Genomic DNA, 22,936 nt, shown 5'->3' on the forward strand with positions numbered 1-22,936 from the left:
TCCAAGAGAGCATGTAGGACAGGATGAATTACAACAATTGTATATGCTGAATGCTGAAGACAGAGTAAAGCAACTGAAATTAAATCAAGTTTATAAAATTGCTCACAGTGTCCAGAATATCTTGCTGCCATTTTTGTCAAGGCTGAGAACCAAAGCAATCATAGGGGGGGGGGGAGAGCATAACTTTGTAGTACCCACAGTCAGTGGCCAGGCTTCAAATACCTTTTATTGTACAGCAATAAAGGAATGGAACAGACTGCCCGCACATGTCAAAGTCAGTCATATCATGAACCAGTTCAAGAAGAGTGCCAAAAGGTGTCTGATGAATGTAGCTACAGAAAGGGAGGGGAATGATTTTTTTATTTTTTTAGCTAACATACGTGTAATTTTACCTTATTCCTAGTAATGACCCTCGTGTAGTAGATAGTCTTAATAGTATGATAATAAGATATTATCTCCTTTATAGAATTATAATAAGATATTATCACCTTTATATTATAATAATACGGTAAAAGGACCCCAATGGAAATAAGTCACTCTGACTTTGTTGGGTTATCTTAGGTTCTCTACACATATGCTGCTATGTATGATAATCTGTGTAACTCTATTTGTGTATACCTGAATAAACTTATTTATTTACTTACTTACAGCATGGCTTGCACTATCAAATTATGTTTTTCTGTACAAAAATCGACACTAAGACATTTACGAGCATGCGAGAAGACTAGTAATGGAACACTGACTGAGAGGAATTAACGTGACAATACGCTACTGGACACTTAGAATATTTCTACTCTCAATCTTTCTGGACGTTACTAAACATACATTAAATTGTTCACAATGAAATTGCAAATTAACACTGTCGATGTGACATCGTGAGGTGATGTCGTACGGAGACAACGTGAGGTGGCGTCCTGGGGTGATGTCACGAGAAGACGTCAGGCAAACAGATGCCGCTGTTAGCTAGACAGCGCAGGGAAGTGAGAACTTGAGGCAGGGTGTGTACTCACCTATTTGTGGTTGCAGGGGTCGAGATTCAGCTCCAGGCCCTGCCTCTTCACTGATCGCTACTAGGTCCTCTCTCTCCCTGCTCCATGAGCTTTATCATACCTCGTTTTAAAGCTATGTATGGTTCCTGCCTCCACTACATCACTTGCTAGACTATTCCACTTCCTGACAACTCTATGACTGAAGAAATAATTCCAAACATCCCTTTGACTCATCTGAATCTTCAACTTCCAGTTGTGACTCCTTGTTTCTGTGTCCTATCTCTGGTACATCCTGTCTCAGTCCACTTTATCTATTCCTCGCAGTATTTTGTATGTCGTTATCATGTCTCCCCTAACCCTCCTGTCCTCCAGTATCGTCAGGCAGATTTCCCTCAGCCTTTCTTCGTAGAACATTCCCTTTAGCTTTGGAACTATCCTTGTTGCAAACCTTTGCACTTTCTCTAATTTCTTGACGTGCTTAACCAGATGTGGGTTCCAAACTAATGCTGCATGCTCCAGTATGGGCCTGACGTACACGGTGTACAGTGTCTTGAACGATTCTTTACTGAGGAATCGGAACACTATTCTCAGGTATGCCAGGTGCCCATATGCTGCAGCAGTTATCTGGTTGTGTGCTTCCGGAGATGTGCTTGGTATTAGACTCACTCCAAGATCTTGCTCATTGAGCAGGGTTTGCAGTTTTTGGCGACCTAGCCTATACTCTGTCTGCGGTCTTCTTTGCCCTTCCCCGATCTTCTTGTGTGTGTGTGTGTGTGTGTGTGTGTGTGTGTACTCACCTAATTGTGGTTGCAGGGGTCGAGACTCAGCTCCTGTCCCCGTGTGTGTGTGTGTGTGTGTGTGTGTGTGTGTGTGTGTGTGTGTGTGTGTGTACTCACCTAATTGTGGTTGCAGGGGTCGAGACTCAGCTCCTGTCCCCGTGTGTGTGTGTGTGTGTGTGTGTGTGTGTGTGCGTGTACGGTGCGCTCAGCTCAGTAACACACAAGAAAACACACCAAACTTAGACATCTGGCTTAGACATCTGGCTTGATCAGGCATGGACAACACACGGCTTGATAATTGTAACGTAGTTACTATGTTATGTTAAAATGAATGCTGGCGCCTAGGGGTTATAGCATGTCCCTTCACAAAAAAAGCATTAATTAAATGGTCAATACTTGCATTTATTTTAATTAAGGAAGGACACATAAATTAAATGTACAAAAATATAACTATATCAATAGTAAACTTACATATACAATATACAACCTACTCTCTACACATGACACTAACTCACCAGCACAGTAGTATGAGTTAACACATAAACACAAGATGGCAGCACCAGCGGCCATCTGTAATCCCTGTTGAGTTTAATATTTCGTGGCCTGACGCGAAATATAAAACTACTGAACAAAGATCACAGTACGTCAGGCCGATATTGGAGTATGCAGCACCAGCAGTTGGATATGCTGAATGTTGAAGACAGAGTAAAACAACTGAAGCTAAATCATGTTTATAAAATTGCTCACAAGCAATGTCCAGAATATCTTGCTGTCAATTTTGTCAAGGCTGGGAACCAAAGCAATCATAGAACTAGGGGGAGAGAGCACAACTTTGTAGTACCCACAGTCAGTGGCCAGGCTTCAAACACCTTTTATTGTACAGCAATAAAGGAATGGAACAGACTACCCGCACATGTCAAAGCCAGTCATAGCGTGAACCAGTTCAAGAAGAGTGCCAAAAGGTGTCTGATGAATGTAGCTACAGAAAGGGAGGGGAATGATTTTCTATTTTTTAGCTAACATACGTGTAAATTTTTTACCTTATTCCTTGTAATGACCCTCGTATTGTAGATAGTCTTAATGACCTTGGTGTCGCAGATAGTCTTTTTAGTATGATAATAAGATGTTATCTTCATTGTAGAACAATAAGAAAATATTATAACCTTTATACTATAATAATAAGGTAAAAGGACCCCAATGGAAATAAGTCACTCTGTCTGACTTTTTTGGGTTATCCTAGGTTCTCTACACATATGCTGCTATGTATGATAATTCTATGTAACTGTATTTGTGTATACCTGAATAAACTTACTTACTTACTTACTTACTTACAGTATGGAACCCACACCTGGTAAAACACGTGCAAAGGTTTGTAACAACACTAGTCCCTGAGCCAAGGAGTATGTCCTACGAGGAGAGATTGATGGAACTCAACCTGATGACACTGGAAGACAGGAGAGATAGGGGGACATGATAGCGACATAAAATACTGAGATAAATTGACAAGGCGGACAGGACCATAATGTGTCAAAGCTGAGACACAGCAATAAGAGTTCGCAACTGGAAGCTAACTCAGATGAGTCATAGAGATGTTAGGAAGTGTTTCTTCAGCCTCAGAGTAGTCAGAAGGTGGAACAATCTGGAAAATGAAGTTATAGAGGTTGGATCCTTACATAGCTTTAAGATGAGATACAATAAGGCTCTTGGAGAAGGTAGAGAGTGGACCTAGTAGTGACTAGCGAAGAGGCTAGGCCACGAGGAGCTGCGAATCGATCCCTGCAGCCACAAATGGATGAGACAAATACATGAATACACACACACACACACACACGCACACACACACACACACACACACACACACACACACACACACACACACACACACACACACACACGCACGAGAAGAGGTAAAAGGAAATCAACATAACGACATTGGAGGATAGGGGATGACATGATAACGACATATAAAATACTGAGAGGAATTAACAAGGTGGATAGGGTCAGGATGTCTCAGAGATGGGATACAGCAACAAGGGGTCACAACTGGAAGCTGAAGACTCAGATGAGTCATAGAGATATCAGGAAGTTTTTCTTCATTCATAGTGTTGTTAGAAAGTGGAACAATCTGGAGAGTGATGTAGTGGAGGCAGGATCCATACATAGCTCAAAGAAGAGATATGATAAAGCTTTTGGAGCAGGGAGAGAGTGGACCTAGTAGCGACCAGCAAAGAGGCAGAGCCAGGAGCTGTGAATCGACTGTTACAAAAAACGCGATTTCTAATAAGCTTAGAGATCTCCATTGAATACTAGAAAGGACTGCCCTTCTAGCATCCAGCCTGTTACTGGGTTTTCGTAACAAGTAGTCAGTATCCTGGTCCAATTATCCATTAGAATTCAATAAGAATTTTTAATACAATATACAAATAAGTTTGTGTGTATGTGTGTAAGTGCTCTAAGTAGTTCGCTATGTCTCACGATTCGACCAGACTGACAAAGTCCTCACATAATCTAACTTCTTGACCACCTGGCAATCAGAACAGCTTGCTTGAATAATAAACGACAGCTAAGCCCAATAGCAATATGACAAGCAACTGCAACACAGAATCAGGATCAAGGAGATAATATAACGACACTAAGTAGGAACCATCTGCAGATCCTCCACAAAAGTCACCAACCTCCCATACTACTGAATCTAAGTTCAGTATAAGAAAATCCCCGACTGTGACAGTACACAGATACCAGTACAAATTAGGTCAGAAACTACAGCTCAGGACCTGAGTTGCTCAGAGTGTCTATGCGACACAACCTCAGTACAACGTCGAAAATCACTAAGTCTAGACAATGTTCTGTGAACAGTTCTACAGAACCAACAACAAGAAAGTGACAGAAACGATCTTCCAACAAGGGCCAATAAGGGAGAGTTAGGCACGTCTTGTCAGGAATATGTCCAACCACCAAGAGAGTCCAGCCCAGACTGACTACTTCAGGCGAGGTGTGAACACCCCCCTCTATCACATGATAGCTCCATGGACAGTTGCTGCCCAGCAACACCGAGAAGCCGGCAGAGTAACGAGCCACTAGCGATAATTACAGCAGTTAGACAATCAAGACTTGAACTATGAGCACTGAATAATAATATATGAAAGTTATGTTGTTAGGTAGGATGTAACAAAGTCAAATAATAATATAAAGCAATATATTTACGATTTAGCTATTATCGCAAATATAAGCAATATAAAATTATATGAAAAGGTAATATACATTATATACATTGTGACCCATTCAGGGTTGCAACATCGACCCATGCAACCACAAATAGAGGAGTACAAATAGGTGAGTATATATACACACACATAGTCCCCTGCAACCACAAATAGGTGAGTACACACACACAGGTTCCAAATATAGCTTTAAGAACAGATATAATTAGGCTTACGAAGCTAGGAGGGAGTATATCTGGAAAGCAGCACTTTGAGAAGCGGGGCCAAGAGCTGGGACTCGACCCCTGGAGTCACATATTGGTGAGTATATACACAAATAACATGGTCTACTGGTTCTTATTTAAAGGTGCAAGAGAATGGTAAATCTGAGGAGCAGAAATCAGAGGGGCAAAGGGAGGTGAGTTTTTCTATCTTGATATTACAAATGGTCTATAGAGCAAACTGGATGAGGAATGGAAAAAAAAATTCAATTCCCTGCAGATTAAACTGAGTTGTTACGCAGAATAGCAAAGGAGGAGCTTGTGCAGCATGTGAAAAACACTGTTAGTGCTGATTAGAGGCTTATTGGGTTTACATTGAGTAGATGAATTTTCTTTAGGGGATCAGGAGGTACTCCGTGACAAAGAATGTCCAATCAACTTACATTCTGGACACACCTTTCCTCTTCCCCTTTACTGATGCACTCACCAACCCCAGCCCTACTTACTCTCCACTCCGGACAGATGCTCAAGAAACAGAAAGATTTGACCACAACAACTAGAGTATGGTAAAGGAAAGTAAGCTGAGTGTGGTGCACAAATACGGATGGTGTGAGAAATTACCTGCATGAGGTTTACAGGGTATTACCTGAATTATTACATGTAAGTAATATGGGTGAGGTAAGTGGGACTTCATCACTGTAGGTCACAAGACTGTCACTCTTTCGATGCCCACTTTTTCACCACTCTCACAAGAAAGCTTAACCTGACATTAAATTAATAATTACAATATTATACATTAATACCAATAATGGTAAATTATAAAATAGTATCGACTGTATAATATTTGGCTTGCTGGGTATGCAGAATATAATTATTGTACAATATATATATATAATACAATAGTGTTATCAGAAAAGAAGTTTGTATTACTACTTAACATTTAATTACTGTAGTTTTTAAGAGAGAGTAGAGCCTGAGCTTGCTACCATCTGCAGCTCATAAGACTGCCATCCCCACGAGCCCCTTTGTGGGGCGGGGTAGATGGCAGACCAGAGGCCTAGCTTCTCCCTACGAGCCCCGTGAGGGCGGGGAACGTGGCTAGGCCTAGGGACAGTTGGTCCCAAAGATGAGGGGGTACTTGTACCTCCTCCCATGGGAGACTTAAGTCTCGAGACACTCCCCAGATAGGGAGCCTAGGCCGGGTCACCACTACTTGGAAAAGACCCGAGCCGGGAGAATACCGACGAATAAAAAAAAAATACATACTGTAGTTCGATCACACCAGAACGCCTACCTAACATATAGAAACATAAATGAAAGGACAATGGCGTACTTCTCTGTGTGAGTGATGGCACAGTCTCCTTATTTTCCATCATCCACGTGTAATTCAGGAGGTCCCACAAGTTTCCTCTCCCAGTTCTTCAGCAGGGGACATTAACTTGGGTTCCTATTACAAATTCGGGCCGAAGCACCCAATTATGGCCTCGATGACACCGGATTAAATTTCACTATTAACAAATCAGTGCTCACACATTAATTACACTATGGCGTCCTCCTCGTCTGTATCACTCTGCGGCTGCTGCACACTCTCCTTCACACAAAATTTCCTGAAGGGTCAAATCAACATCACATTTTAATACACAGTTATTATATTATTCATATTTACATATGCTGAATTTAGAAAAAAATATAATAAAAATTTTCCACAGATGGATTACAAAACAAAAGTGATGAGTTTATAGAATGGATAATAGAGGTACACCCAGACATCATAACTATCACAGAGACAAAATTACCTGAAATGATAACAAAGGCCATATTTCCTGCAATTTAACAAATAATAAGGGAAAACAGAGGAAACAGGGGTGGAGGATGGGGGAAGGAGTGACTCTGCTAGTTAGAAATTAATAGGGTTTTGAAGAGATGAGAAGGATTCATGAAACTGAACCAGTTGATTACAGAGTTGGGTACAATCAAAGCTGGGGGACCCAGAGTGATGATAACAGTGATTTACAACCCCCCCCCCACACACACAGCAAGAGCAATATGAAGAGAAATGGTTGACACGTTAGCAGAAACAGCAAGGAGAGCTCATAAGACTAAAGTGAGGTTGTTAATCATCTGTGATTTCAACAACAAAGGCAATGACTGGGAGAACTGGGACCCACATGGGGGATCAGGAACATGGAGAACTAGGATGACAGAGGTAGTTAAGGAAAGCTTAAATGTCAGCATGTTAAAGATACGAAATGAGAGAAAAGGGCCCTAGTGGGTTTAGCGCTTGGTTTTGATAATAATAATAATAATAATAATAATTAGAAAAAATGAGGAGAACCCAGCAAGATTGGATCTTGTATTTACCACAATTACATCTGACATAGGTGAAATAGAATATGAGAGCCCCCCGAGTGCTAGTGATCATACAGTACTAACCTTCACATTTCTTGTAGAACTAAATATTGAGGGTCGAGAGGTAGGTGAAAACACCAGACTTCAGAAGAGGTAACTTTGAAGGGATGATAGAATTCCTAAATGCAGTGCAGTGAGAAAACGACCTGGAAGGAAAGTCACTGAATGAGATGAAGTACCTACTAGGAAATGTCGGGAAGAGGAGAAATTCATACCCGGAAGGGTTTACCTGAAGGGTGGGAAGACTCAAAAAACAGCTTTTGGATCAACCAAGGAAAGCTTGAGAAAACTATAGAAAGCAAAGAATGGTCGAAAACAGAAGAGTGGTCAGGAGAGGGTGTGGAGAGAGGCTGAACAGCTATTTGAAAATGACAGTGTCAGTGGAACGCCTTCCATCTGAACAAAAAACTAACGGAAAAATAAATAAAGAAACGACTCTAGGAAAAATAAGAATGACCTTTGAGGATTTTACTTAAAATTTAAATATAAAAATGGCCTCTGGTTCTGGTGGTGTAGTTGGGCAGGAGTAGGTAAAGCCCTGGACAGATCTCGGATGTTAAAGATGATGTAGGTTATCCTGGGCGGATGGTAAGTCCAATGTTTTGGAATCTCTACCACTTGGTTGGAGCACCACAAGTAGAATAAATAAGGGCCGGTAGTAGTCGAATAATGTTAATAAGTCCAATGAATTGGATCTGTGCTCCAGTTCCCCAAATTAAGCCTGAATGCCTTCCACATCCCCCCCCAGGCGCTGTATAATCCTCCGGGTTTAGCGCTTCCCCCTTGATTATAATAATAATAATTGCCCCTTTACCTGGCGTCTATCCTGGATGACCACGCCATGAACAGAGCTGGTAATAAGAAAAAATAAACTGGTTACCAATGGTTATGATAATATAACATTTAAGAATGGAAACGAGTGGTAAATGCCAAAATCATTACTGGTAACCAGCAAACAAAAGAAAGAAACGAACAGTAATACTCCTGGTAAATCACCTTACCTGATCAGGAGAGGAGTGGAGGTGAAGTGACTCTCCAAACTTCAACTCACACCAGGTAAGGTCAATACTACCAGGAGTAGAAACTGAAACAAATCAGACACCGGGAGCTAGAGTTTCGCCTCAGTCCGCCAGAGGGGGGGGGGTGCGCGACGTAACTCGCTAATGGTTCCTGGTTGCCTGAACAACCCTAACCCCACTTAAAACCCACTTTTCCCTCACAGACAGCAAATCCAAAAACGGAACCAAAACCACCTTACAGCCACATCAGAAGAAAGACCACAGTAAAAGACTAGGTAATTAGACTCATGAAAGAAGGATAGATCACCTGTAATGATAAAGAAGTCTGTGAAGTGTTGAACAAACGATTTGAAGAAGTATTCTCTTTGGAAAACGTCAGTAACAGAGGGCTTAGAGCATCGGGTACACCGACGGGTACTGGATACATCATCGGCAATGGGACCAATAAAGGTGTCACCATGGATTCTATGAGAGGGAGGAGAAGCACTGTGTAAACCACTAGATAGGATCTACAACTAATCAATGGTCACTGGATAATTGCCAAAGATCTGCAAAACAACGAGTACTGTCCCAGTATTTAAGAAGATAGGAATAACTGAAGTAAGGTCAATATCATAGACGTACATGCCATGTAAGGGAATTTAGAAGGTAATCAGGAGAGTGGTAGAATACTTGGAAGGCAGAAATTTCATAGGCATTAATTAGCACGGGTTAAGAAATGACAAATCTTGTCTTACTAATGAGAGAAAATGAGGAGAACCCAGCAAGATTGGATCTTGTATTTACCACAAGATCTATGCTGGAGATCTATGAGAAAGTGACTGAACTGAGACAGGAGAGAGAGAGAGGGATGGGTATCTTGCACATTCTTAGATTGCGAGAAGATATTTGATACTTTATCTCACATGAGACTAAGGCAAACACTGGAGGTGCAGACAGGAATAACAGAAAAATGTGCTCCGGTGGATCAAAGAGTAAATTAGTGAAAGGAAACAGAGTGACTGTATAGAAAGATATCTCAGAATGGGAAAGTGTGGCAAGCGGGGTTCTGCAAGGATCAGTATTAGGATTAATACTGTTCTGATATTTGTGAGTGACATACCGGATGGAATTGAGGCAAATGTATCTCTGTTTACTGATGACGTAAAACTACAGTAATGAGTATAAAAACCATCGAGGACTAAAAAACATAGAAATAGTTCTGGGCAAACTGCAAGATTGGTCAGATAATTGGATACCTGAATTCAGACCCAGCAATTGAACTGTTATGAAGATTGGAGAAGGGCCAAGAAGATCAGACACAGAGTACTGAGTTGTGGGACAGACTGCAGACCTCACTCGAAGAGATTGGCCTAAGTGCTGGAGTTTTGAGACTCTATGACCGCGGGTTCAATCCCGGCCGGGGGTATGGTTTATTTGCAATCGTGTCATTACGATTTCTTGAGTCATGTTGACGGCAGTGAAGGGACTTGAGCTAGAGTTCGTCACGGCCACGCTAGCTGGAGATTCGTCTGTAAAAACTTGCATTTGTGGTCACAGAGGTGCCTGTGCTAACTTTCCTATGGTGTAGAAATATACCTAGTTGGATGAATCTTATTGTGGCTAGCTGGTCTAGTGGTTAACGCGACTCTATGACCGCGGGTTCAATCCCGGCCGGGGGTATGGTTTATTTGCAATCGTGTCATTACGATTTCTTGAGTCCAGTATCAAGTGGCCGTGTTGCTGATGCTGTGTTTTTAATGGTGACATACTGATACCTATTAGTAATGTAAGATTTGAAATAAGCAAGCGCATGGCCTCTTATACCGTAATGATCAAGTTTGTGGAGTAGGATGTCGTGGTCTACTGTGTCAAAAGCTTTTCTTAGGTCAATAAAAATTCCTAGTGGATATTCCCTATTTTCCAATGCTGTGTAAAGCAGATCTAGCATTTTTATGATTGCATCATTAGTGCTTTTATTTTTCCTGAATCCAAATTGGCAGGGGTTGAGTATGTTTTGAGCCATTATAAATGAATACAGTCTCCTGTGCACGAGTTTCTCAAAGATTTTGGATAGCAATCGTAAGTTAGATATTGGCCTATAGTTGTTTAAGTCTGTAGGGTCACCACCTTTATGTATTGGTGTAACCCTTGCCATCTTGAGTAGTTTCGGGAAGGTGCTAGTCTCTAGTGACTTGTTAAAAAGTAATGAAATAGCATGCGAAAGGACATGGGCCGCTCGCTTGTACAGTAATGGTGGGACATGAGACAGATTCCCCGAGTTATTTTTAAGTGACTTTATAATCTCGGTGACTTCCGTTGGCTCAGTTGGTGCAAGATAGAAGGAATTAGGGAAATTCCCATCTAGGTAGTCCCCGGCATGGGCATTGGTATGTGGGATTTTACTGGCGAGATTAGATCCTATGGTTGAGAAGAAGTCGTTTATCTTGTTAGCTGTGTCAGTGGGATGTAGTGGTGTTTCATTAGGTTTAGTTAGGACAATATTCTTGGTTTTTCTCAGTTTGTGGGTCCCTAGAATCTGTGAGAGTGTTTTCCAGGTCTTTTTTATATCTCCTCTTGTGTCTGTGAATCTACTGGAGTAGTATAGTTGTTTGGCTTTCTTTATTACTTTGGTGAGAGCTGATGAATAGTGTTTAAGAATATCTTTGTGTATTAAGCCCTGTCTATATTGCTTTTCATATTGGTGTTTATTGTCAATGGATTTCAGAATGGTGCTGGTTAGCCATGGGCAACCAAGCCGTTTGTTTGTGATCTGTTTTGTTTTTATAGGACAATGTTTGTTGTATAGTCTAAGTAATTTGTTAAGAAAAATGTCTGTCCAGTCATCAATACCATTGGCCTTGGAGAATTCTGTAGGCCAGTCAACAGTCTCTAGGTCAGCTGTGAACTTCCTTACTGAGGCCTCGTCATGGAGTCTAAATGAGACTTTGTTGTATTCAAGTGGTGGTTTACTAATGTTTGTCAGGAAGAAGGTAGGGTAGTGGTCTGTAGTGCTATCTGTGATTATCCCTGATTTAAGGGGGGCTAGTATATTGGTCCATATGTGGTCTATTATGGTTGCACTTGTCTCAGTGAGCCTGGTTGGTTTAGTTATTGTTGGTATGAGAAGTGTGTTGTTCATATTGTTGATGAAATCAGTTACAGGCTGATCATCTAGTAAGCCAAGGTTGATGTTGAAGTCTCCAGCTAATAGAAGGTGGTGCTTATTCATTTGTCTGTTTGTTATTAGTGACTTTAATTTCTCACTGAAATTTGGGATGTTTGTGTGAGGTATCCGGTAAATAGCACCGATTGTTATAGGCGTCTTAAGGTTTTTTACAGTAAAATTAGCAAAAATGTATTCCCCATATTCATCACTAAAGCAAGTGGTGCTAAGACAAGATAATTGGTTAGAGTAATAGATTGCAATACCACCCCCAACTTGGTTTGGTCTGCAGTTGTGAATTGCTGTGTATCCTGGTAGAGGGTAGATATCTATTGTGTCCTGCTTAAGCCAGGTCTCAGTAAGAATAATGCAGGAGAAGTGTGTCTTTAGTGATTCAAGGAGTGCTAGGAGGTCATCATAGTGTTTGCTTAAGGACCTGATGTTGTAGTTAAGTACTGATAGACTTTTAGCATTGTTTAAGATAGTGGTGGCTTGTGATGCTGTGTAATAAAGGCAGTTACTTTCCAATAGGTTTTGATTGGGTGTCAGATTATGGAGGTTTAGATCAGGGTCAACGTGATCAATCATCTTCTAGGTTTAAATTATGGTTATTTGTATCCTGAGTTGTGTGTTGAGTTCTAGTACTGATATCTGTAGTGGTATGAAGTTTGGACAAGTATATAGCTAGAATATTTTGGTCATGTAGAGTATAGTCACTACTACATATAATGAAGTTGATGTTGTCGCTATGATTTGTACCTACACTTCAGGTGGTTAACCATGCATGTATTCTGGAGCAGAAAGTAATAAAAGATATCAATATACAATACAGACAGGTTGGTAAGTAAGACACATAGGCAACAGTTAGGCATCTTTAATCCGAAACATTTCGCCTATACAGTAGGCTTCTTCAGTCGAGTACAGAAAATACTGCTCCTGCCTACTTTCTGTATTCGACTGAAGAAGCCTATTGTATAGGCGAATTTTTTCGGATTAAAGATGCCTAACTGTTGCCTATGTGTCTTATTAGATATCACTGTGAGCCATGTGATTCACTCTCCTCTAGCCTGCAGTAAACTAGAGAGGATATTCAAGAACAATTTAAACTACCATAGCACAAGCTCATCTAGAATATAACTATCCACTGGAATAGCCACATCTACTATTAAGTAAATAGAAGCATATTGTCAAGTTCTCTTTTTAATAGATAATGTTTCACGTAAGAACTATATGTCTTAATAAAACAAATATTTTCTCTCAGAAATACTGCCTCAAGTACTATATGAAACATTTCAGCAACAAACCTTCGAATGATTCAAGATTCTCAGGCTTGGTTAACACTTCAATAACTCTCAAAGTGTTAATCTTGACTGTCCTCCGGAATTACATCACTGACTACAACATGATACTCAGCAGATTTATAGATCCTCACTATAAAAATAACTTCTTCAATGTCAGTGTAGCAAACGAGTTATGTAAAACAAACATTATAATAATAATAATAATAATAATAATGATAATAATAATACTTTTTATTTCTACAAGTACGTGTACAAGGTATACAGTCCTAGCTGACATCAGTGACATACTACTACAGTGGAACCTCAAATTTTGAGTGTATCACTTATCGAACATTTCAAAAATAGAACCCTTTTTTTCGAACCAACTTTGTCCCTATTATCGAACGTGCCCCTATTTTCGGACTGCCAGGTACCGGACCTGTCCGCCAGCCTGCTCTGTCTGCGTCCCTGCACAGGCGCTGTGAGCCATTCTGGCTTTGTTGATGCTTGAGTGAACACTAACCTGCGCTCTCATTCAAACATTTATTTCATTGTGTTTAGTGCTTGTGGGACTGTGAAATAAGCTACCATGGGCCCAAAGAAACTTTGGTAAAGAAAGTGAGAAACACCATAGATGTGAAGAAGGAAATAATGCAGAAGTATGAGAGTGGTGTGAGACTTGCTGAGCTTGCCAAGATGCATAAGAAAAACAAGTCGACCATCGATTCAATCCTGGCAAAGAAAGAACAAATCAAAGAAGCTGATGTTGTGAAAGGTGTTAATATGCCAACCAAAAAAAGACCACAAATAGTTGAAGAGGTTGAGAAGTTGTTGCTGGTGTGGATCAAGGATAAGAAGATGGCAGGTGATAGTGTTTCAGAGACGATTATTTGTGAAAAGGCAAGGAAGTTGCATGCCGATCTGGTACAGAAAACTCCTGGAACCAGTTCAGTGACAGAACCACGTCCCATTATAGGGAAATGTTAAAGAGGCGCCAGAAACAGAGGACTGTGGACAGTTATTTTGTGAGACAAGGGTCCAGTGACTCTCAAGCTGGTCCTAGTGGCTTTAAAAGACAGAGAAGGAAAGTAACCCCAGAGAGGGCTTTACCTGAAGTGCTCATGGAGGGGGGATTCTCCTTCCAAACACTAACCCCAACTCCCTCTCTCCTCCTTATCTTCCAGATGTCATCACCAATCTTCAGTAAAGGTAAGTAAAAATGTTATTTTATATTTATATACATAATTGAACACTAGTATTTGTTGTGTGTATGTAAAACTAATTAATATCTATAAAATGTATTTTTTTTGTGAATACATGTATTTTTGTGTTTCTGGAACGGATTAATTGTATTTCCATTATTTCTTATGGGAAATATTGCTTCGATTTTCAGACTTTTCGAATTTAGAACTAACTCCTGGAACGGATTAAGTTCGATATTTGAGGTTCCACTGTATATAGAAAGCCGCTTGTTATGCAGAGTATTTCGGGTAAATTAGGTCAGTTTTGTCCCAGGATGCAACCCGCATCAGTCAACTGAAAAGGGACAACAGGTGTCTTAAGGAAACACATCCTAATGTTTCCACCCATACTGGGGATCGAACCATGAACAGTGAAAATGAACTGAAACTCAGTAGAGAATTTATCAGGTCAATAACTCTGAGAATGCAGTTGGTCTGCTAACATCATGAAGCTACAGCCAGACCAATGAAAATGAAACAAGGACTGAATATGACGAATTTGATTTTCATGAATGTTGTGAAGAAACTGAAGCCAACAACAACAACACATCACTAAACAAAACAAATGCGATGGTTTTTCGGTTATTACAAACATAGAAAGAGAGATAAATGCATAGCAGTGGCGTTACTTCCTAAAGAAGGAAATCCACAAGAGTAGTGGAGAAAAAATCTGATTTTTCTTTCATCTTGGGTCAACTTAGCCAGTAAATATTTGAATTCACCTTCAACTTCAAGAGAGAATGAAAGAATGTTCAGCTTTGGAAGAACATCTTTTGTCCTCTTAGGAACAGATTAACTTACCGAAGTAGGTACATGGTGATGCTCCTCAAATTTAGATTAAGAATTTTTATGTATCCCAGAAGGATATCTTTGAGAGAATTTTCCAGAATTTTTCTTTTCGTTTTTCCTTCCTCCTACTTTTCGATTTTATTTTGCGCATAATTCGAGAATGCCTTACCGAATCATCTTCAAAATTTCAACATTTGTGTACAGTAACGAGGACCAAATTCTGGGAACAATTGAAATGTTCACATGTCCTATGACAGAAATTACTGAACCCCTTCCCAGCATCCTCGAATGACTTAAATAACCTCCAGAATCTTTAGTGGCAGAACTTCAAACCTTCACAAAGGTCGCAAAAATACGACGACGGTGGAGAGTGAAGTTCAGATGTGTTTGTGAAAATTTGACAATTTTATACATAAAATAGTGTGAAAGTCTTGTTTTCACAAAGGGGATATTTGGAATGCAAATCATGGGCCTTCAACTGTTCCCAGTAATTTAGGTGCCTTATCGTATTTATGTGTACCGTGAAAGTGCTTTGTACACTCTCCAGGTCAACAGTTTTGCCTGCCTTGAAGGGGGCAGTTAGTGTACAGCAGTATTCCAGCCTAAAGAGAACAAGCAATTTGAATTGAATCGTGGGCTTGGCGTCCTTAGTTTTGAAGGTTCTCATTATCCATTCTATCATTTTCGTAGCAGATGAGGTAGATACATTGTTGTGGTCTTTGAAGGCGAGATCCTCTGACATTATCACTCCCAGGTCCTTCACATTACTTTTTCACTATATTGTATGGTTAGAATTTATGGTATACCCTGATACAGTTTTAATTTCCTCAAGTTTTCCATATTTGAGAAGTTGAAATTTCTCTTCACTGAACTTCATATTGTTTTCAGTTGCCCGTTTGAGGATTTGGTTGATGTTCGCTTAGTCTCGGGGTTTCTTCCTTGGAGGTCACTGTCATGGTAATCCAGGTGTTATCCACAAAGGAAGACACGGAGCTATGGCTAACATCTCTGTCTATGTCAGATATGAGGATGAGGAACAGAATGGGAACGAGTACTGTGCCTTGTGGAACAGAGCTTTTCACCGTAGCTGCCTCAGACTTTACTCTGTTTACTATTACTCTTTGTGTTCTATTTGTCAGGAAGTTGTAGATCCATCTACCAACTTTTACAGTTATTCCTTAATTACACATTTTGATCGCTATTACACCATGGTCACAGACCGGGCCGCGGGGGCGTTGACCCCCGGAACTCTCTCCAGGTAAACTCCAGGTAAACACTTGTCGAAAACTTTCGCAAAGTCTGTGTATACTACATTTGTATTTTGTTTATCCTCTACAGCATCAAGAACCTTGTCATAGTGGTCCAGTAGCTGGGACAGGCAGGAGCGACCTTCTCTAAACCCGTGTTGCCCTGGGTTGAGTAACTGATGGGTATCTAGGTTGCCGATTTTGCTTCTTAGAACCCTTTCAAAGATTTTTATGATATGGGATGTTAGTGCTATCGGTCTGCATTATTATTATTATTATAATAATCAAAAAGAAGAGCTAAACCACAAGGGCTATACAGTTTTTGGTCTGTAGTTCTTTGCAATTGCTTTTCTGCCACCTTTGTAGAGTGGAGCTATGTCTGTTGTTTTTAGTGAGTGTGGGATGACCCTTGTGTCCATGATCCCTCTCCATAGAATGCTGAAGGCACGTGACAGGAGCGTCTTGCAGTTTTTGATGAACACGGAGTTCCATGAGTCTGGACCTGGGGCAGAGTGCATGGGCATGTCATTTATTGCCTTTTGAAAAGCTTGTGGTGTTAGGATAATATCCGAGATTTTTGAGATGACCAAATTTTGGGTTTCTTTCATAAAGAATTCGCTTGGATTATCGACCCTAATTCTGGGTACCGGCTCGCTGAACACCGAGTCGTATTGGGGCTTTAGTATCTCGCTCATTTCTTGGCTGTCATCTGTGTATGTCCCATCTCGCCTAAGCAGGGGCCCAATACTGGATGTTGTTTTTCCCTTAGATTTGGCATAAGAGAAGAAGTATTTTGTTGTTTTTTCAAATTCCGTTATGTCTTTTGTTCTTCCTGCGATTCTTGTCTCCAGTAAGATTCCTTCAGCTTAAGTTTGATATTTGCAATTTCACTGACCATTGCCTTCTTTCATATTTCAGATATATTAGCCCCTCTCAGCAGCTCTGTGACTCTTTCCCTTCGTCTGTACAGAGAGCATCTCTCTCTTTCTATTTTACATCATCTCTTTTTCTTAATGGAATGTGCCTTTAGCAGATCTCAAGAACCACAGAGTTTATTTTTTCTAGGCAAAGGTTCGGATCCATGTTGTTTAGGCATCTTCCCAACTTGTTTCATTTAGGACATGGTTGACTTGTTCCCACTGTGTGTTTTTTTTATTGAAATTGAATTTTGTGAAGACACCCTCATGACTGATTACATATTGCTGGTCAGGAGCCCTGTGCATACATGTCTGCACCTCTATTATGTTGTGATCTGAATGTATTGTAAAGCAAAAGGACACAAGTGCAATTAATGTGACATTTATTGTGGCAACGTTTCGCTCTCCAGGAGCTTTATCAAGCCATTACAAACAATACACGGACACAGAGGGTATATAAAGGCTCAGAGTGAGGTGCAATACTAGTGAGGTACCATTTCGATGTTCACTAGTGGTAGTGGTAGTAGTGGTAGTAGTAGTAGTGGTAGTGATAAAAGTAATACAACATGTATTGTCTTTGATACAGTTATGTTACGTATCAGATCGTCGTTGTTAGTGAAGATGAGGTCCAGCATATTTTCTAGTCTTGTAGGCTCTAATATTTGCTGGTTTAAGGTGAATTTGGTGTAGAGATTAATAGTTCGTGTGTGTGTGAATTTTCATCTGAGCTGCCTCGTGGGATGATCTGTGCTAAAATATTATTTCCCACACTCCTCCTTTTTAAGTATCTCAATTTGAAATTTCCCAGTAGCAAAATGTTTGAGGCAGGAGTTGGGAGATTTTCTAGACAGTGGTCAATTTTCAAAAGCTATTCCCGGAATTGCTGGGAAGTTGCATCCGGAAGCTTGTATACAGTCACAATGAAAAGGTTTTGGTTTTCAATCTTCACTGCCAAAACTTCAACTACATTATTTGAGGTGTTTAGTAGTTCTGAGCAAATGAGCGACTCTGTGACGTACAAGTCAACCCCAGCCCCCTTGTTGCTTGCTTTGTCGCATCTGAATAGGTTATAACCTGGGATCTATATTTTGTTGTCAAAATGATCGTTTATGTGGGTCTCTGTGAATCCTGCAAAAATTGGATTTGACTCTGTGAGGAGTCCCTTGATGTCAGGAATTTTGTTGTTTGTTGGCAGCTTTAGACCCTGTATGTTTGCAAAGGCTAATGTTATTAAATTAATGGAATTTAGGGGAAAGTTTATTGCTGGCTCTAGTATCTGTTGTTCTGGAGTGGAGGCCAATGACTGTGCCTCTGCTCAAAAAGTGTTTTTAGTTGGTGTAGGATTACTGTCATTTCTTGCCAGTCTTTTTTTCTTCCTGACACTAAAGAACCTCTTTCTCTGGAGAGGTTATGGCTCCACTCTTTTGTTTCCCATTGTCTTGCTGGTCTGTGTCTTCTTGTCCCTTTTAGATGATGTGCCTGGCAGTATACATTATAGCATTTTCTTTCAGGGAGTGATGCGTAGCACATTTTAGGGTGAAATAAGTTACAGGAAGGGGAGTTGCACCCTCCTGTTGTCATGTGGGTGCGGCATTTTTTGGGATGGTCAAAGGAGCATATCCTACCTGTTTTACCAGATATACCATGCCTGCAGATGCCCAAGACAAAGAATGGAATTTTGTTTGCTAGGATTTTTTTGTAGCTGCATTCGCTGCTTGTGCATTTTTTCTGTTTCCCCTCCACCTACCGCCCCTGTATGGACATCAATGCATCTACCAGTTTTACTGGTAATGTGTCAACACTATTCCCCAAGGCATCATCCCCTTTTGTTCCATCTCCAACAGTATGGTTGCTTTGTACCTCTGTAAAGTGAATAGATTTGTCTTTACCTGTTTCATCACCAGGGCCACTATCTCCTTTTGGTGCACTGTCCTCTAGGACAACACTAGCAACCTCTGGAGCACTGTCTTCCAAGACAACCTTGTCCAACCCACTAATTTTATTTTCCCAGCTGTCATACCATGCTGACATGTCTTTCAAGAAGAATATTTTATTGGTGTTCATGTCTTTAACGTAGATGTAATTTCCTCATGGAAATATAAACACATATGCAGTATAATGTGATCCTTTATTGACTACGTTTCGCCCACACAGGGGGCTTTTTCAAGTCACAAACAGATCTGTTTGTGACTTGAAAAAGCCCACTGTGTGGGCGAAACGTAGTCAATAAAGGATCACATTATACTGCATATGTGTTTATATTTCCATTGTGTCGGTATTTTATACCATTTATTTCCAATGTAATTTCCTCATACAGACATAACTCGTTTAGGCAGACTAAAAAACATTTCTCTGATTTTATATCAAACATGGTCTCTGTTTTAGAGTTCCTGCACAACCCAGGGTACCATTTACCACAGAGACGGCAAACAATCTGGGCATAACTTCGTCCGTTACCCTTTCTGCAGACTACACAGATTTTCATGGTGGTGGATTTGTGAAGGACGTGCCTAGTATGGGCCAACAGGCCTGCTGCCATCTTCCTCCTTTCTTTTGCTCTAAAATCACATTAAATAATGATCAGTTTACATCTTCTGAACAGCTTCAATATTTAATGGCTGATGCATGTGAGAGCTACGATAATACCTGTTGTGTCTCGTTTTACTGCAAGCATATTTGTGCAATTACATCAGTTATTGGAGAATGCATTTCTTGATCGGATTCAAACTTTTACCATTGATAGGCTTTATTAAAACACAGCTTGTCACTCACTTTTAGTTGGTAAATTTCAATTTGCCAATTTTATTAAGCAAATTATTTCCCATGTAATAGTGAACACATCTTTCGATCGGCTTCAAACCATAAATACTGGAGTATCTTAATAAGAATTTTGTTTTTATATTAATTTTAAACTGTATTGTTGCCAATTTATATTTTCTGACAGTTTTATAAAACTGGATTTTTTCAATAAGTTATAAATTTTTTTTTTTTACAAGATTATGAAGAATTAGAAAAATAAAAATTCGTGGCTTTATGTTATTTTTAAGTTTGATACGGAAAAACTTTCCTGTATTTCGGAACATTCTCGGCAACATTATCATTAGTTTCTCAAATTTTTGTTTATTACTCGAGAGAACATCATTCGACCAGCTTTTAATTTTGAATATCTGTGTTATGTATCTTGAGGAAGATCCACTGGACAATTTGCATGCCTGGCTGACCTATGCACGATGCTACATAGGCCGTTCCCAAATTTTTGTTTTCGTGTGAGTGGTGGAGACGGGCTCCTCCGAATGGATTAAAAATATCATCACCGGCGTATCCTACTTACAAGAAAGTTAGTATATTTAATGAAGTATATTGATGCCATTTTGCCACTTTTAATCTAGAAAATGTATTGTATTATTTTACCTTATTGCATTATTTTTCTTGGTACTGTTGAGGAACTCTTAACTGCTTCCATCGACTTCGAATTTCTCCCATTCCACGTGGGCCATGTAACCCCTACGGGTTTGCACTTTACTCTGAGTAAAATATAACAATTGTTAAGGGTATCAACCTTTAATGGTTGATGCACCGTATGAAGTGGATGGATCTTTTCATGGGTTGATGTAGTAGTAGTGTTGGCACAATATATCTGGACTTCCGCAATATCTGGAAAATGCATCTTCTGGTCAGCATTCAAATTTTCTTGCTGATGTATTTTTCTGCTGATGTATTTTTCTGCTGATGTATTTTTCTGCTGATGTATTTTTCTGCTGATGTATTTTACTGCTGATGTATTTTTCTGCTGATGTATTTTACTGCTGATGTATTTTCTTGCTGATGTATTTTTCTGCTGATGTATTTTTCTGCTGATGTATTTTACTGCTGATGTATTTTTCTGCTGATGTATTTTACTGCTGATGTATTTTACTGCTGATGTATTTTTCTGCTGATGTATTTTCTTGCTGATGTATTTTACTGCTGATGTATTTTTCTGCTGATGTATTTTTCTGCTGATGTATTTTACTGCTGATGTATTTTTCTGCTGATGTATTTTTCTGCTGATGTATTTTTCTGCTGATGTATTTTACTGCTGATGTATTTTTCTGCTGATGTATTTTACTGCTGATGTATTTTTCTGCTGATGTATTTTACTGCTGATGTATTTTACTGCTGATGTATTTTACTGCTGATGTATTTTACTGCTGATGTATTTTTCTGCTGATGTATTTTTCTGCTGATGTATTTTTCTGCTGATGTATTTTTCTGCTGATGTATTTTTCTGTTGATGTATTTTTCTGCTGATGTATTTTTCTGCTGATGTATTTTTCTGCTGATGTATTTTACTGCTGATGTATTTTTCTGCTGATGTATTTTTCTGATGATGTATTTTTCTGATGATGTATTTTTCTGCTGATGTATTTTTCTTCTGATGTATTTTTCTGCTGATGTATTTTACTGCTGATGTATTTTTCTGCTGATGTATTTTTCTGATGTAATTTTTCTGATGATGTATTTTTCTGCTGATGTATTTATCTGCTGATGTATTTTTCTGCTGATGTATTTTTCTGCTGATGTATTTTACTGCTGATGTATTTTTCTGCTGATGTATTTTTCTGCTGATGTATTTTACTGCTGATGTATTTTTCTGATGTATTTTTCTGATGATGTATTTTTCTGCTGATGTATTTTTCTTCTGATGTATTTTTCTGCTGATGTATTTTACTGCTGATGTATTTTTCTGCTGATGTATTTATCTGCTGATGTATTTTTCTGTTGATGTATTTTTCTGCTGATGTATTTTACTGCTGATGTATTTTTCTGCTGATGTATTTTACTGCTGATGTATTTTTCTGCTGATGTATTTATCTGCTGATGTATTTTACTGTTGATGTATTTTTCTGCTGATGTATTTTTCTGCTGATGTGTTTTTCTGCTGATGTATTTTACTGCTGATGTATTTTTCTGCTGATGTATTTATCTGCTGATGTATTTTTCTGTTGATGTATTTTTCTGCTGATGTATTTTCCTCAGAGTAAACAATCTATTGATGTCAACTTGTGCAAGTTATCATGTACCAATTTTATCAGTCAAATTAATTTCTGAAATAATTGGAGAATATCTCTTCTGATCAGAAATAATCTTTCGAAGAATAATTAAGTCTCTCCTCGTTAAACTTAAAAACGCCATGAAAAAGTAAATCTTTATTTTTTCCAGTTCTCTTTTCTCAGTTACATTTTTTTTAAATTTCTACAATCCTTAAAAAATATTTGATTTTGTTTTGTTTTTAAAAAATGAAATTTGAAAAAAAAAAAAAAAAATCTTGTCGTCCAACTGGTGTCAACACAGCTCAAAATTAATACTAAAATAATTCCTATTAAGAAGCTGATAAAAAGAATCATGCTTTAGTTATTTTATGGCACACAGTTTATTAATATTTTTATGGCAAACAGTTTAGTTAATAAAACTGACAAATTGAAATTTACTCATCTGATAGTGTCAAGTTGTGTTTACATACTGACCACTAATGGGAAAAGTTTGAAGCTAATTAGAAAGGGCATCCTACAGAAGTTGAAACAATGCAACAATTTCAATTATTTTAATTATGTCAGTAAAATTTAAAATTTCCGCCTTATGGGTTATCATCCTTACAGATTGTATCATCATTAATATTTTGAAGCCAGTCAGAAGAAACATTCTTAGTTATTGAATAAA

General features: G+C 39.1%; 1 protein-coding gene across 1 annotated transcript in view; it reads left to right on the forward strand.

The window, feature by feature from the left end:
* The window catches only part of LOC128698557 (angiopoietin-4), a 77,025-nt gene that overhangs the window by 6,702 nt on the left and 47,387 nt on the right, over positions 1–22,936 (forward strand).

Source organism: Cherax quadricarinatus, chromosome 14, assembly GCF_038502225.1.
Source record: "Cherax quadricarinatus isolate ZL_2023a chromosome 14, ASM3850222v1, whole genome shotgun sequence".
Taxonomy (NCBI): domain Eukaryota; kingdom Metazoa; phylum Arthropoda; class Malacostraca; order Decapoda; family Parastacidae; genus Cherax; species Cherax quadricarinatus.